General features: G+C 39.8%; 1 long non-coding RNA gene across 1 annotated transcript in view; it reads left to right on the forward strand.

The window, feature by feature from the left end:
* Positions 1–10,146: 10,146 nt before the first annotated feature.
* LOC129017385 (uncharacterized) overlaps positions 10,147–17,878 on the forward strand; it is a 307,273-nt gene continuing 299,541 nt past the window's right edge. The window contains exons 1-2 of the long non-coding RNA XR_008495063.2: positions 10,147–10,225; positions 10,946–11,099. This is a non-coding gene — a long non-coding RNA (uncharacterized LOC129017385). The remainder of the gene's footprint in view (positions 10,226–10,945; positions 11,100–17,878) is intronic.

Raw genomic sequence — 17,878 nt, forward strand, 5'->3', positions numbered from 1 at the left:
TTGTATAGATAGAATGAAATATGAAAAGATGCCTCAGTAAGAGATTTACTTGGTTTCACCATCTAACATCTACCTACATCTTTTCATTCTCTCCAAAAATAATGAAGTCATAACTTTCATCCTCTGCAAAGAAAGTAAATTTCAGGGAAGCTCCTTTTCTCTGCCAAGTGTAAATTTTGAAACACTCCTCAGTTAGATCTGCATGCACAAAGTAATGGAGGAAACACAACCAGCCAGCAAGCTAATCCAAGAAATAGGAGCTCACTGTTACTTTACTTACCCGAATATCTAAAATCTTGGTTATTTCAGCCTGAATTATACAGAATTATTGAATCATTTCTAAGTCATTTTGTGTGTGTAGGCACAGTCTATTTTAGGGCTCTATTCTTTATATCCATAATCAGATGAGCTAATGTATGAAATATTAAGCTTTATAACTCTGATTTCAATTTTCTTAATAATCTATCTCCTGCTTCTCATATAATAAAATTTAAATTTCACAAACTTATTTGAAATCATCACTATAGTGGGATTAAGGATAAATTCAGCATCTGTCATTAAAATATAATCCAGATATGGGATGGGAATGCTTTTGTTTTTTTTTTTTTTTTTTTTTTTAGATGGAGTTTCGCTCTTGTTGCTCAGGCTGGAGTGCAATGGCCCGATCTTGGCTCACCGTAACCTCCACCTCCCGGGTTCAAGTGATTCTCTTGCCTCAGCCTCCTGAGCAGCTGGGATTACAGGCATGTGCCACCACGACTGGCTAATTTTGTATTTTTAGTAGAGATGGGGTTTCGTCATGTTGGCCAGGCTGGTCTTGAACTCCTGACCTCAGGTGATCCGCCCACCTCGGTCTCCCAAAGTGCTGGGATCACAGGTGTGAGCCAGGACACCTGGCGGGATGGGTATGATTTTTAAAGCCCAGAGTACAAATAATAATAATAGGGATAATAAACTATATAAATTAATTATTAATAAAAATAATAATCAAATAGTGTTTGAGTACTTAGGATTGATTGGTTGATTGATTCATTCATCAAATACTTAGTGAGTGCCTACTATGTGTCAGACGGGGTTCTATATACTGAAGATAGAGTGGGAAGCAGATAAGATCCTTGCACATACAGAGCTAATTATCCTGTAGCCAATAGGGAAACATAACAAACGGGAGAATGCAGAAATGAGATGACTGGAAGTAGTAATAAGCATATAAATAAAATAAAATTGGGAGACGTAAGATATCATGTTGTGGTGAGGAAGGTGGTAGGGAAAATGCAATACATAGGTTGGGCACGGAAGGTCTTTCTGTAGAGGTGACATTTGTGCTGGGATCTGAGTGATGAAGCATGTGAGAGTGATGAAGCATGTAAGGAAGAGTTTTCCAAACAGAGGGAACAGCAGCTCTAAGGCCCAGAGGAAAGAATGAATTTGGTGGTTGTATGTATGACGGTTAATTTTATGTGTCAACCTGGCTACAGCATGGTAGCCAGGTGCTCAGTCAAATACTAGTCTAGATGTTGCTGTGAAGATATTTTTTAGATGAGATTCTGTGTAAATCAATACACTTTGAGGACACGAACAGACAGTTCTCAAAAGAAGACATACAAGCGGCCAACAAACGTATGAAAAAATGCTCAACATCACTAATGATTAGAAAAATGCAAATCAAAACCACAGTGAAATACCATCTCACACCAGTCAGAATCGCTATTATTAAAAACGCTAAAAAACAACAGATGCTGGTAGGCTGTGAAGAAGAGAGAATGCTTATACACTGTTGGTGGGAATGTAAATTGGCTCAGCCACTGCGGAAAGCTGTTTGAAGATTTCTCAAAGAGCTTAAAACGTAATTACCGTTTGATCCAGCCATCCCATTCCTGGCTATATATCCAAAAGAAAATAAATTGTTCTACCAAAAAGACACATGCACTGTTATGTTAATCACAGCACTCTTCACAATAGCAAAGGCATGGACTCAACCTAGGTGCCCATCCATGGTGGACTGGAAAATGATAATGTGGTAGATATAAAAATTGGGGTATATATCATGTAATACTATGCAGCCATAGAAAAGAACAAAATCATGTTCTTTGCAGCAACATGGGTGGAGCTGGAGGCCATTATCCTAAGTAAATTAATGCAGGAACAGAAAACCAAATACTGCATGTTCTCACTTATAAGTAAGAGCCAAACACTGGGTAATTATGGACATAAAGATGGCAACAATAGACCCTGGAAACTACTAGAGTTGGGAGGAAAGGAAAGGAACAAGGGTGGAAAAACTGTTGGTTACTATGCTCACTACCTGGGTGATGAGATCATTCATATCTCAAATCTCAGCATCATGCAGTATACCCAGGTAACAAACCTGCCCGTGTACCTCCTGAATCTAAAATAGAAGTTATTCTTTAAAAAAAACCCTTTGAGAAATGCAGATTACTCTTGAAAATGCAGGTGAGCCTCATCCAATCACTTGAAAGACTTAAGAGAATAAAGGTTGGTGTCTCTTCTGGAAAAAGAAATTCTTCCTGCAGACTGTCTTTGGACCTGAGCTGAAACATCAGCTTCCCTGGATCTCAAGGTTGCTACCTTACCCTACAGGTTTTCACCTTGCCAGCCTCCACAATCACATGAGCCAATTTCTTAAAATAAATATCTTTCTCTCACACACATGCTGTTTGCTCTGTTTCTCTGGAGAACCCTGACTAATACACTACATGAATAATAAGTTGAAAGGAGGAGAGACTAAAGTGACAAGAGTAAAGATGAGAAGAAATGGGTGGTGTGGTACATGTTGAAGTTACAGGTCACAGGAACTGAATGTATGAAATGAGGGAAAGGATGAAGTCAAGCGCAATTCTTCTGGTAGGCACTGCACTAGGGGCTCTCTCTCTATAATGCCTTATTTTTACAATAATCATTATCACATTTTATTTTATTTAATTTTAATTTTATTTTATTTTCTGAGATGGAGTCTTGCTCTGTCACCCAAGCTGGAGTGAAGTGGCATGATCTCGGCTCACTGCAACCTCCGCCTCCTGGGTTCAAGCAATTCTACTGCCTCAGCCTCCCGAGTAGCTGGGATTACAGGCACACACCGCCACGCCTGGCTAATTTTTGTAATTTTTAGTAGAGACGGGGTTTCACCATGTTGGCCACGCTGGTCTCAAACTCCTGGCCTCATGATCCTCCCGCCTCTGCCTCCCAAAGTGCTGGGATTACAGGCATGAGCCACTGTGCCTGGCCTATCACTTTATATATGAGTAAAGCAAGAGCCAAAATTTTGAGTCAAATAACTTTTCAGAATCATGAGCCTATAGATGTCCACATTTGTAGATTTTCTAAGGATCATTTGAGACCAAATGCCAAGGAAATACTTTTCAATTGGTTTCTATTTCATGACTTGAAGTTGGGGGCAGGGGAAAAGATGGATTGTTACAGTAGTTTAAGATCCTATTGGTTACATGTAGGTCAGTTTGTCCTATTAAACACAATAAAACCATCCTAGCATCTTGTTTTTCTTACACTTTCTTTATATCTTTGCCAGCCAATGACTCTTCATTTAATTATTTGTATATTACTTAGTTGTTACTCGGTTTCAGTCTATTGTTTAACACATCTGTGAGTGGTTAGAAATTTTTCAGAGTCACAATCATATCAGTGATATCGTTGAGGGAAGAAAAGCGAGAAAGTGCTTGATCAACTCCAGTCGTATGCACATATTTTGTTATTTCATCCTTCCATGTATCCTCCAGAATCCACGCTACCATTCCCATGTTGCAGAAGGTCAACCAGGGGCTTGGAGAAATAAAGGATGATTTTTCTTAGATTACAGAAATAACAAATGACAAAAACAAGGCACAGAGAAGATATGCTAGGACACTCTTCACCATTTCATGCTATTAGTGTTTCTGAATTTTTTCTACTTTTTTCTAGTATCTCTCTTTGGTTGTTTCATACAACAATCTTTACCATCTGCCACACTAAATATATATTAAAAATATATTCCAGTTAATATACAGTTTGTGTGTGTGTGTACATGTGCACATGAGCACCTGCCCTGGGACTCTTCAAATTTTAATGTAAGTGGGACTTTTTTTTTTTTTTTTTTTTTGAGACAGTCTCGCTCTGTTGCCCAGGCTGGAGTGCACTGGCGCAATCTCGGCTCACTGCAACCTCTGCCTCCTGGGTTCAAGCAATTCTCATGCCTGAGCCTCCCGAGTCCCTTGGATTACAGGCATGTGCGACCACACTGGGCCCTAAGTTTCGTATTTTTAGTAGAGACGGGGTTTCACCACGCTGGCCAGGCTGGTCTTGAACTCCTGACCTCGTGATCTGCCTGCCTTGGCCTGCCAAAGTGCTGGGATTACAGGTGTGAGCCACTGTGCCTGGCCATAAGTGGGACTTTTATTTATACTGATTTGGCAGCTTAAAATCACCCTTTCCCCTAGAAATGAACATATATAAAAGGAGACCATTTGACTTTCAAGACAAAGCTTGCTTTACTTCCTTTGCTTTAGTATGATATTAGTTCTATTAAGAGTTGTCTTTTCAGTTAATCTAATTATTCTTGAGTAATGACATTTCCTCATTTTTGCACCTTTGAGTTAACAACATTCCCAGGATTTTTCTCTTATGGTCTTCATTATATATAGCGAGCAATGTGTTTGTTAGGAAATCATTCTGTAATTCTAGTGTTTACCTGAGTTCAACAACCCCTCAGCATAATATTGTATTAATGAGGACTTTCAACAAGAGAGATAAAATGTTGAAATCTTCACGTGCTTGTTTGCAGCTTTTGGATACAAGAGATCATTTAAAATAGACTTTTAATTTTATTTATTTTTGAGTTCTGATAACTTTCTAGGTGACCTTGGTGTGTATGAACAGCATGGGCCAAGGAACTGTTTTTTTTCCGGCTTTCAGACGTCAGATTGCTTCCTTTCACACCTTGGAATGTCAGAAATTTACTGACTTCTTTCTCCCTGAGATGTTTTTCTCTTGCAGTATTATTACGGGGACAGCGGTATTCTGTTTACTTGTTTCTGGGTGGTTTTTCAGACTCTGTTGCAATTGAAACAAGAAGCCAACCAACAAAATCAACGCTTGCAATCATTTCTGTCACAAAGAAAACGTCACATGAACCTTCTCAAAGGCTGGAGATTTAATGCCAAAATGCATTGTGGCATTTATAGGGTTTACCTTAGGTGTAGAAGAGAGACCTGAGTGCCCTAAAACTTAGTCGTGTGGCTAAGGATCATTTGAGACCAAATGCCAAGGAAATACTTTTCAATTGGCTTCTATTTCATGACTTGAAGTTGGGGGTAGGGGAAAGGATGGATTGTTACAGAAGTTTAAGATCCTATTGATCACGTGTAGGTCAGTTTGTCCTATTAAACACAGTACATGTGTATGGGGGAGTCTTGGTATGTATCCAATTCCATTCTCTATTAAATGACAATCTCGATAAAAGTTTATGGGTTTTTACTAAACAAAAACCAGAAGAGATTTGGTGGCAGAGATATTTAGTGCTCACAAAATATCAGGGCTTTCTTGCCTTCCTTTCTCAGCCTTGCTTGTGATTAAGTTCGAGCTGTGGACCCGTTTTGGCAAATGGGTTGTGAGCAAAAGTGATGTCTGCTCCTTTCATTTCTGCACCCCAAATCCCTCCATGACTCTTGGGTTTTTTCCTCCTGTGCTGCAGAGGCCTTGGGAGCTGAGATGGGGAAATGGTGGCAACATAAGATGGAGAAGTCCGGAGAGAATTTTCCTGGAAAAAATTCTGCAGTGGACTTAGCATGAGCAAGAATTGAATCTTTTCGGTGTAGAGCCCCCTGCCCCCCCCCATATTTTGGGTTTCTCTTGTTACCTTACCAGAGGGAAGGTTAATTTTTCAAATATGTATAATATCAGGATGACTGCCCAAATTTTTATCATAGTTCTGAAATGGGAGAATTCCCTGACCCCCCTCGCAGGACATGCGACAGGGGTGTGGCTCATCTGTTCGGTAGCTGCCACTGCTCAAACCCCTTATGGGAGGGGGAGCACACAGACAGACAGGGGCAGGAGCCCAAGCAGGTGTGTGTTGTAGTGAGCTCTTTTAACCTTGCCGTCCATGTAAAGCTTAAGTGTTAACCAGCTCAGTGGACCCTCTGCCTTTTTGCAAGGACGGAGGGCCAGAGTGACAGCTTTCTGTATTCTGAGCTCTTGTCCAGCATCCCAGAAAAATTGGGTCACAGACGGATTTGAAGGATGGTGAATGCAGGGGTTTTATTGAGTGGTGGAGGTCTTTCTTAGGGGGTGGATGGGGAGCTGGGAAGGGGATGGAGTGGGAAGATGATCTTTCCCTGGAGTTTGGCTGTCCAGTGGCTGATTCTCCAACTGTCCCCAGCCAAACTCCTCCCGACATTCCTTCTCTTCTCCCCTTCTCTACTACTCTTCTGCTCTTCTCTTTGTCTGCTTCTCTCCTCCTAGAGCTGGGGATTTGTGGTTTATATGGGTAAAGGATAGGGGGGTGTGGCAGCCAAAAGGCAACTTTTGGGTGCAAAAACTGGGATGCCTGTTCCCATTTAGGGCCTCAGGTATCTAGGCTTGAGGGTAGGGCCTTTACTGGGGACCCCCACCCTCCTGCCTCTTGTCCGTATCAGTTCTAAGGCATTGCCTTAGAAACTGTCTGAGAGGTAAAGATTTTATTTCCACAGTCTCATAATTCACATCCCAGTTACTAATGCATATCATATGTCTGGACAAACTTTGGTTGCAGTGTTTGGCAGCTCTTTGTGCTCTGCAAAGTATTTCTGTGGCATTTGAAATGCTCAGACAACCCCAACAATGTGGGAGTTGAGGAGGAGAAAATGTAGATGCAATTTCCCTTCACAGTTATGCATTTTGCACACAATGCATAGTAGGAGGAACATTTATGTGAATTGTGCCTTTGGGGCATCATTGAAAGTTATGGCCTGTAAGAAAATGGGAATCAGTTTTATTTAAGTTGGTCTTTAAAAGGCAGCCCTAGAGGAAATTTTATCCCCATTATCTCTGTTAACTGTAATTTTTATGTCTTGCTGCTGACTGTCTATTACACTCCTACCTCTCAAGTCATCTTCTGTATCTACATGGCATTATTCCACTTGGGCTTCCTCCCGTAATTCATTTTCTCAACTTTAAATTGATTTGTTTTTTAGAGATAGGGTCTCCGTGTGCTGCCCAGGCCGGTCTTGAACTCCTAGGCTCCTACCGCCTCAGCCTCCTGAGTAGCTGGGACTAGAGGAGTCACGTACCACCATGTTTGGCTTTTAACTCTTTGTTTTTGAAATTATCTCAGACTTAAAGATAATTTGCAAAAATAGTATTGAGAGTTTCCATATATCCTTCACCAGTTTCCCCAAATATTCAAATTTCAGCTTGTTTATTATTTGTCTTCTTTTTCTTTCTCTGAAATTTTTGGGAGTGAGTTGCAAATATGATGTCTTTTATCCCAAAATGCTTCAGTACATGTTTCCTAAAAATAAATGTTCTTTCACATAACTGCAGTACAATAAGCAAATTAGGAAATTAATATTGATCTAGTATTAATTTAGTCCAGCAGTTGGCAAATGTGCCTTCCCGTTTATGTTTGTAAATAAAGTTTTATTGGAACATAGCCATGCCCATTTGTTTATGGACCATCCTTGGCTGCTTTCTGCCTACAATGGTATTGTTAAATAGTTGTGATAGAGACTACATGGCCTGCAGTCTCTGAAAACATTTACCATCTGATATAGAGGAAACACTTGTGAGGCTTCATCTGGTTGATAGAGCTTATCAAATTTTATCATTTGTCCATGATGTCTTTTACTGCAAAAAAAAAAAAAAAATTCTCATTTGGTATCCTGTCCGTGATCACATATTTGGTTGTTATGTCTTTTTATTCTCTTTCATTGTAAAACAATTATTTGGTGTTTCTTTATTGTTCATGACCTTGATACTTTTGATAAATACAGGACATTTATTTTGTAGACCACATTTCAGTGTAGGTTTGTGAACTTTCCTCATGATTTGATTTATGTTAAGCATTTTTGGCAATACTCAAATGTGATGTTTTGTCTTTGTTAGTGCAATCTAACGGGGCGCACATGATGTCTATTTTTCTCATTATTGGTGGTAATTTTGATCCCTTTGGTTAAGATGATAGGGTTTCTCCACTGTAAAATTGTTTTTCCCTTTGTCCTTAATATGTATCTTGTGGGAAAATGCTTTCAGTTTATGTAAGTATCTGTTTTTTAAATCAAACTTCCACCAGTAGTTTTAGCATCCACTGATAGTTCATCTCTGTAACAATTACTATTATGGTGGTTGCCCAAAGCGATTTTTTTTTTTTTTTTTTGAGACAAAGTCTCACTCTGTCACCCAGGCTGGAGTGCAGTGGCGTGATCTTGGCTCACTGCAACCTCCGCCTCCCGGGTTCAAGAGATTCTCCTGCCTCAGCCTCCCCAGTAGCTGGGATTACAGGTACCTGCTACCACACCTGGCTAATTTTTGTATTTTTAGTAGAGACGGGGTTTCACTATATTGGCCAGGCTGGTCTTGAACTCCTGACCTCGTGATCCACCCACCTCAGCCTCCCAAAGTGCTGGGATTACAGGCATGAGCCACCGTGCCCAGCTGAATAAAGGAATTTTAAAATTCGCTTTGGTGGCTCACACCTGTAATCCCAGCACTTTGGGAGGCCAAGGCGGGTGGATCACAGGGTCAGGAGTTTGAGACCAGCCTGGCCAGTATAGTGAAATTCCTTTATTCTTCCATATTTACTAGTGTGAAATCTATTCTTAGCAAGGATCTTCCTCCCTCCCTTCTTTCTTTTTTCTTCTCTTTCTTTCTTTCCTTTCTTTCTTTTCTTTTTTCTTTTCTTTTCTTTCTTTCTTTCATTCTTTCTTTCTTTTTCTTTCTTTCTTTCTTCTTTCTTTCTTTCTTTTTTCTTTCTGTCTCTTTCCTTCTTTCTCTCTCTCTTTCTCTTTCTTTCTCTTTCTTTCTTTCTTTCTTTCTTTTTCTTTCTCCCTCTCTCTTCTCTCTTTCTTTCTTTTCTTCTCTTTCTCGCTCCCTCACATCTTTCCTTCCTTCCTTCCTTCCTCCCTCCCTCCCTCCCTCCATTTTTTTCTTCCTCTCTCTCTCTTTATTTCTTTCATCCCATGGATTTTTAATTTTATTTTGTGGTCTATAATCTATAACTATTGTTGTTTATTTTGATGCTCAAAATGTTCTAGGAAAATTTTTACTTTTAACAATGATTCATTAGGCAGTAACTTGAAATACTTGGGGTCAAATGCTGTGTTTCAAACATCTCTGCATAGCTGTTGTCTAGTATAGTGCATGGAAATGTTAGGCATTCAATAAATATTTTTTTGAATGCAGGTCCTAACTCAAATGACTAAACCACTAAATATGGAATGTTAAACACTGGATTAGACAATGTATTAGGCATATGTTGGAGTATAGCTTCAGTATTATAGCCAGTGTGAGCAAAAACCATGATTTTTTTTTCTTTTTTGATTAATATTTTCTGAGTAGTGAGGCTCACTTGATTTTTAAAAATTTAATCAATTTTTTCTCACTTGCTTTTGAGACTGAAATCTCTTTATCAGAAACATGGCTTTCCCTAGACATATTCTAGTTCTAGCTTAGTGGGAAGTGTTCCAAATTCCCTTGTGGTCTAAAACTTTCTTAGTGTTATCCAAGTGGTGGAAAGTGATTGTCTTAGGGATTCAGGAAAGATTTTTACCTGACTCCAGAACAACTGATTCAGAATAAAAGCAGTTCTACGTATTTTCCAAATCTCTATTTTCCGACATCTATAAAAACTGATCACAATAGTACTTCTAAGAAATGATAATGATATTCTGTTATTCAACATCACCCTCTTTGGCTCCATTTTTTCCCCTAATTTGTCAACAAGGGGAAAATTCCTGTTGATGCTTTGCATTTTGATGTTATGACTACCATTTATGATTTGCCCTTGAAATCAGTGAACTGGTTTGGGGTAGGACAGGCTGGTCTGGGAATTATAGGAATGTTACTTGAAGCTGTCTGTGCCTGGAAGGAAGCCATGAGTAGTGAAGAGGAAATAGCTGAGATTGGCTTAAAGGAAGTAAAACCAGTGATATTTTCCCCATTCCTAAGTCAAGTCTTTTCTGTTACCGTCAATAACTGCTAACTCAGAGGATGCAACCTTAGTAATTCATTTCCTTAAGTAAGTGGATTCTACAGGCATGGTGCTTACTTCTTGGCAGATATTGAAGTATCTAACAGGGCTTCAGTGGAGCTTCCATATTGTCAGTTTCTGTACCCCTGTGAGCCTCTGCCCTCTGCTAATCTTCCCAGTCTGGAAAGTAGACTTGGACAGAGATCGATCTTCCTTTTGGCTCTATGGCATGGCATAGCTGAATCAGGAGGTTTAGATGCATAATTAAGCATCCTTGCTTTCTGATTAGCTCATGAATTGCCTCTCGATCCTTGGAGTTAAATTGGTCCATTTTGTCTCAGTTTTGGAGGTGAATTACCTAAGAAGGTAACAACATTTTTTCTTCGAAGTAAGTGTTCATTCTATTTGGATAGCTGAACCAAAGTTGTTCTTGGGAGCAACATGACCATCAGATATGTGCAAAGCAATTTAGAATTCATTGTACAGGGTGTCATGCATTCATTATTTTCCCCAGAAGGGTTAGGCATTGTATTTTAACTGGTGTCTACAGCATCTGACTGCAGGAATTCCCTTGAGCATCTCATTTGCCCACCGTCATTATCTTTTTTCCCCCTTCTGAGCTCTCCTTCAGCAAGAACTCTGTCTCTTCTATGTGCCCTGTGACACATCATATAAATTGCTGCACCAGATTGTGATGAACCTTGATATTCATGGAAACTGCAACCCAGGTGGGAGATAACCTTTGACAGGCTCTCTCCTATTCTTTAGTGGCCAGTTTCACAAAGAGGCTGCAGGAAGCTGCTTCCAGCAGGCTGAGTCCTGAGGAGGAGATGATAACAGTGGGAGAAGCACCTGGTAACAGCGGCACTTCATCCAGGAAGAAAACAGGATCTAAAATATAAACAACATCCTTACAACACAAGTAAGTGCACAGTTCACTCTCGAGTGTGTTCGACTATATTCTTTCAAGAGTCTCATGAGAATCTTACTGAAACAGGAAGATGGTCAAAAGATGAATCGAAGTGTCAAGATTTCCAGTGGACACCATCAAAAAGGATTTTTTTTTTGTTGTTGTTGATCTTTTATTTTTAAACACATGAGTATGACCAACCATGCCATATCTACAATGTCGAACTTTTTTTTTTAGCTGAATAAAAATTTAAATACCTCAGAACTGACACTATTTTAAGGGAAATGATGTAAATGAGAACAAAACAAAAAGAAGAAAGAGTTTTGATGATCCTATCTTTCTAAAAGCATCTCTTCCAAAGCAGATGTTATCTTTATTAAACATCATAGGATCAGTGAAGATGACATTTATTAAGCGTTTGCCATTCCAGGCATTGTGCAAGGTGCTTCCTGGGTAGCATCTCATTGAATACTCTGGAAAGTTATGCACAGAGAGGGTAAGTAGCTCTCCTAGTGTCTCACAGCTAGTAAGTGATGGACCCAGGACTGAGACCCAGGCAGTGTGGCTCAGAGCTGGCTTGCTTGTCCTTTACACTCTTGCCTATCTGTACCATTTACACATTTTAATAATAATTGTATTGATAGAACCATTTATACGTTTTAATAAGAATTGTATTGATAGAGGCATGAGGCAGAGAAATTCTAGGTAGACAGGGGTAGGTCCTTGGCAAAATCCCACCTTCAAGTTGAAAATCCTGAAACCCGTGGCCCAAAAGTGAGAATTCCTATCCCTATTTGCTCACTCTCTCTCAGTTGGTTCTTTCTGAATGATGTCTTTCTAACAATCAAATATTGCCTTTTCCAAAACTACCTATGGCCTGCCAAGATCCCCATCTTGTGCCTATGAAGACCCCAGACTCAGTCAGTAGAGGAGAGAAGCAGCTTGACTGGAGAGAGGTGACTTGACTTCAGGGGGATGGCTGGACTTTGGAGGAGAGACAGCTTAACTTTGGAGAAGAGCCAGCCAGAGACAGCCAGACATCAGGGAAGATAATCGTCCCTCCCGTCCCCTCTCAATTGTCCGTCTCTGCTGAGAGCCATTTCCATCGCTACATAAAATTCTCCACCTCCACCAACCTTTAAGTGTCCGTGCAACCTAACTCTTCTTGGATGCCAGACAGGAGCTTGGGACCCACCGAATGCGGGTATCCAAAAAAGGCTGTCACACTGGCTCTTTGTTTTCACTGGTGGAGGGCAACTGCCCCACACGGTGAGTCAAGGAATCTACTGAGCTGATAACACACTGCTGTCCATGGACGGCGGAGCTAAGAGAGGATTGTAACATGCCCTCTGGGGCTTCACGGGTCACAGGCACCCCCACCCTGGTATTGCCATGGGGCCTGCATGGAGCCTGCTCCTGCCAGCACCCAAAGCGGCTGTCTGGAACACTCGCTAGTTCATGCGCTCCCTCCCGCAAGAGGTTGAGTGCAGTGGACCAAATAAACAGGACACCTCTGTTGCAAGCCAACGAAGGGGTGGAGAAAAGCTCCTGCATCAGTATTATGTCCATACTCTTTTAAAAAGACCCTGTGGCTGGTAAATAAAAAGTCATGATCAGTATGCTAATTTTGTTTCTTCAAATTATCAATGTCTCTTTAGTTGTAGACTCAAAACACCAGTAACATTTCATGCCAAAAGCCATTTCCTTAATATTTCTTACGGCCTTCAGTTGATGCCACTACATAGTTTTTAAGGATCAGGCCCAAGACCTTTTGCTATCAATTATCAAGAAAAATCTGCTGGGTGTGATGGCTTATGTCTGTAATCCCAGCATATTGGGAAGCCAAGGTGGGCAGATTGCTTGAGTCCATGAGTTTAAGACCATCCTGAGCTTGTCCTTACAAAACAAAAATAAAATAAAAAGAAAGAAAATGAAAAGTAATATCTCTACTTTAGAACTTCTTTGTAGTTTCCTCGTTTATTGCAAGGAAAAGAAACTGAGGCAGAAGACAAATTGAGAAGGGAAATGTCAAAAGTAATTGTGTCATTCTTACTTCTGAACAGGTATAACTATCATGAGTTTTTAAGAGTGGTGGACATCCAAGTTGGTTCCTGTTATTCAGAGCAGAACCCTCCTATGACTTCAGCTGTTTCTTCAGTTGGGTTGCCACTGACATTTCTGGGACCACCTGAAATCTGTAGAGATTAAGGCTTTCAGAACTAGATGTACCTGACCATCTTGAAAATGCATCTGCCCACCTGGTCTAATTAGAAAAGTTACTATTTCAACAAATAGCACATTTTTCTAAAAAGAAATGGGATAAAGTAGCTCAAGATTTTAAGACAGGTGCTAAATTCTATCTTGTTATAGTCATCTTCATGTTATTAATTCATCCATTCATGTAGCAAATGTTTACCAAATATGTGCTGTGTAGCAGGCATTTTTCCAGGGTTGAATGCAGCAGTGAACCAATATAAAAACTGCTGTCCTCCAGTATCTTATATTCCAGAGTGTTATTAAGTGGTCTACATTTTATTTCTACTCCATAACTGTAGATCAAAAAAACAAATGATGGAACGTGATAATAATAAAAATATAATTGCTTTGTTAAATTTTAACAGGTATTAGCAGTGTGCCAGGCACTTTACATGTATTAGCTCCTTAATCTTTACAAGAAATTTATGTAGATTTTAATCTACAAAAATGGCTAAGTTTTTGATTCAACAAAATGCAATTATTATTCCCGTTTTAAAGATGAAGAAAAAGAGAAATCCACTCTGCAACCAATGAACAGATTTCCTAAATATCATGTAGATAAATGTGTTGGAACTGGGATTGAAATGAAGGGGCCCCTGACTCCAAGTCCACACGATCTGTCACCATGCTCTACTGAATCAGAAACGTAGAACTTACAATTAAATATGTCCAGGTGAATAGAATATTAGTTTAAAGGAAAATTGGCAACTGTTAATATAATCACTCTAGATGTTAATACAATATAGCCAGCTCCCACTGGCTTAATTTTATTTTCATCATCATCTTTATATGCCAATAGCATTTAGCCCTTGTAATGATTTTCAGGTGCCAAGATAAGCTCTGGAGAAAGAGCTTCCTTTTGCAGTGAACCCAATGAATCATTTATCCTTCCCCTAAGATCAGGAACTATTTTAAGTACCTGACTTTCAGTGAGTGTTGTGGAGATTGACAGAGGTGCTGGTTGTATTTTGTACAGTTTTATTAACTCATCCACTCTGACTTTCCCCAAGGCACATCAATAAGATGAATCTATCTACGAAAGGTTCCTTGTGACTCTTTTATGTGGAGTATGCCTGATTCTTGCAAAAAAGCTAAAGGGCCTTAGTTTCCTGCAGGAAATCTGTGACTAAATCCAGGACCTAGAGCGGAAACATTAAGTGTATCGTGGGAGAAAAGGAAAGCAAAGTGCTAAAGTTGTTACTCTGAACAGAGGATATCGGAGCATCCTGCAAAAAACTTCCTGTTTAGCCAGGAGACTAGAAAACAAGATGAAAAACACTTAACTTCAATGACTATTGTGTAAATATATTTTTATACTTTCATTATCTTGGGCAGGGCTTACTCACAAGAACTCATGGTTTCCCAAGGTGGAGAGTTAGTCACTGAGTCACACCCAGCCTCCCATCTTCCTTGTTTTGACGGCCACACTAAGACCTTGTGTCATTTGTGTAGGCTATCCCTAGGCCTGTAACCACAACCTATGCTGAACTTTCTTCCCGGAATGTGCTTCCTTCAACTTGTATTAAACGGCCTGTGGGACAGATTCAGAGAATGCATGGGAAATAACCTGCCTTCAGCTATCCTGCCTCCTCCAAAATCAGGCTATGGGAACCAGTGGCTCAGTAAAGAGCAAGAAACACTGTTGGATAAATAAAACGAAGCTGCTAATTATGCTTTCTATTCTGAAACACTTTCAATGGTAGAATAAGATGAAATTCAAGAAGGAAAATTGGAGTTTGTAGGGAGTGATGGAAAATGTAAATGATTAGAAAAAAAGAAAAATTGGAGTTTTGAATTCCTTTATTATGACAATTTTAGACACTTGGTCAAGCACATCCCAAATGGTGTTATATTGTGTTAGATGGTAGAGTATGTGTTATGTGCGATGTTGTACAGGGAGTGACTCTGAAAAGAGACATTCTCAGTTGTTTTAAACTTATCTCACTGGATTATTCTGTATGGAATAAAGTAGAGATGTTTTAAACGGGAAAGAATGGAAAGCTAGTCCCTTTTTCTTTATGTTAGCTATTGAGATTCACCAGTGCATCTGTGTCATAGTTGTGTGAGGGCTGTTTAGCCATCTTCCTTCCAAGGTCTTCTTAATCTTCCTTTTCTCCTTCCTCTCCACCCTCCAAATCAGGATGACCTCATAATTATTCTTTTTTCTTGCACCATCAGTTCTGAAATTTCCTCATTAAAAACACTAGCAACAAATAGATAAAGACCGAGAAGCACCTTCCATATAAATCAGTAAAGATGAAAAAGCGTAATTAGTGGCATGATGTGGTTTGGCTCTGTGTCCTCACCCAAATCTCTTCTCAAATTGTAATCCCCAGAATCCCCACATGTCAAGGGAGGGACCTGGTGGGAGATGATTGGTTCATGGGGGCAGTTCCCCCATGCTGTTCTTGTGATAGTGAGTGAGTTCTCACGAGAGCTGATGGTTTTATAAGTGTCTGACAGTTCCTTCTTCACACACACTCCTCTCTCTTACCTGCCACCATGTAAGATGTCCCTGCTTCCCCTTCCACCATAAGTTTCCTGAGGTCTCCCCAGATGTATGAATCTGTGAGTCAATCTCTTTCCTTTATAAATTGCCCAGTCTCAGGTATTTCTTTATAGCAGTGTGAGAATGGTCTAATAATGCTGTGTCTGAAATCCTGTTTTCTCTTCTGTTCTTTCAGACACCATAGATTTGAATATAAGCTAGCTTTGGAGACAGAACCTGTTGGTACTACTTTTGTAAGATAATATTTGTTTGCTAAGACTCTGATTCTGTTCTACATATAGTTTTATGTTTTTCTTGTAGTCCTTAAGAATGCTGTGATGAGTTATAACAACAGCAATAAAAATAAATCTACCAATTGTTGAGTTCCTTTCCCTGGTTGTTAATTTTGATAACCTCTTTATCACAATGACCTCCTCTATACCGTTTTCAATGACTGTACCTTGGGCCATGTTGACAATTCGAGTTGTTCCACTTTAGAAACCCAGAGTTCCCTCTCTCTAACTCTGATCACTTAGCTTCTGGTTAACTCCTAACAGGAACTCTTATTATACCTGTTCTTTGGTCCTCTCATGACCTCTGGTCCTTTCAACATTTCTATCAGTTCCCTCTGGTCTTTACTTCTCTTCTTGCTTAGCTTAGCTTCACACATTTCATTTCTTGACTCACTTTTTTTGCCAGTATCCTAGATATCTTTGCTCTGGTTGTCATTGTTTTGTTGTTTGACCTCATGTCCACAAGACTGAGTTGTTAGTATACGTATGGTTAATCCAAGCAAGCTTCCTTCTTCCTTTAATCACATTTTTATTATTCAGTTATTTTCCCCATCCTCCTCCATCCCCCTCCATCCCTGATCCATTAACTCTCCTTGACATATGGCATCTGTGGATTATATTAGGGGATATTGCCTCAATCCAATTTCCACAGTTGTATTTTGACTTGAATATATCTAACCACCTACGAGATTAGGGCCATTCCTTTTGCTGTTTTCTCTACCTAGAACATTCTGCCTTCAGATTCCTAGAGAGTTTTCTCCTTTAGTTAAGTGTCATCTCATTAACAAGGCTTCTCTGAACACTGTATTTAAAATTGTAGCACATCTTATGATAACTTTTGAGGACAAGCATCTCTCCATGTAAATAGCCTGAAAATGTAAGAGAAATGGAATAGTTAATTAAAACATGACGTGCTCATAGATAAAATATAGGTAACCATAAAGATATGTAAATAAAGTGTATAATTCTAAATATGCTTGGGATACTAATGCATGCATACATATATAGCTACTTCTGTTTTTTTTTTTTTTTTTTTTTTGAGATGGAGTCTTGCACTGTCTGTGGCCTAGGCTGGAGTGCAGTGGCGCGATCTCGGCTCACTGCAAGCTCCGCCTCCCGGGTTCACGCCATTCTCCTGCCTCTGCCTCTGGAGTAGCTGGTATTACAGGCGCCCGCCACCAGGCTAGGCCAATTTTTTTTTCTATTTTTAGTAGAGACGGGGTTTCACCGTGTTAGCCAGGATGGTCTCGATCTCCTGACCTCGTAATCTGCCCGCCTCAGCCTCCGAAAGTGCTGGGATTACAGGTGTGAGCCACCGTGCCCGGCTTCCATGTTTTTATACACAGATACATACCAAGAAACAGACACACCTGCATTCAGGACTCTGGCTACATAGTTGTAGGGCTCTTTGCAAAATAAAAATTTGAAATCTCTTTTTCAAAAATTATTAAGAATTTCAAGACGGTGATAGGAGAGGATTAAAACAAGAATGGGATTCTTCCGAGTGTGTGGCCCTATCTGACTACACAGTGTATACTCATAAAATCAGCTATGGATGAATATGTTGATGACAAAATTACTGCAAAAAGATAGGTTCAGATATTTCTTGAAGCTACCCTTTGTGATAGCATTATGGATGTTTATTATTTTTTTTCCTACTACTTTTTGATACTACTTACAATTTTCTCAATGGCCATGGGTTGCTTTAATAGTCAGAAACAAGTCTGGGCATGGTGGCTCACTCCTATAATCAC

Source organism: Pongo pygmaeus, chromosome 19, assembly GCF_028885625.2.
Source record: "Pongo pygmaeus isolate AG05252 chromosome 19, NHGRI_mPonPyg2-v2.0_pri, whole genome shotgun sequence".
Taxonomy (NCBI): domain Eukaryota; kingdom Metazoa; phylum Chordata; class Mammalia; order Primates; family Hominidae; genus Pongo; species Pongo pygmaeus.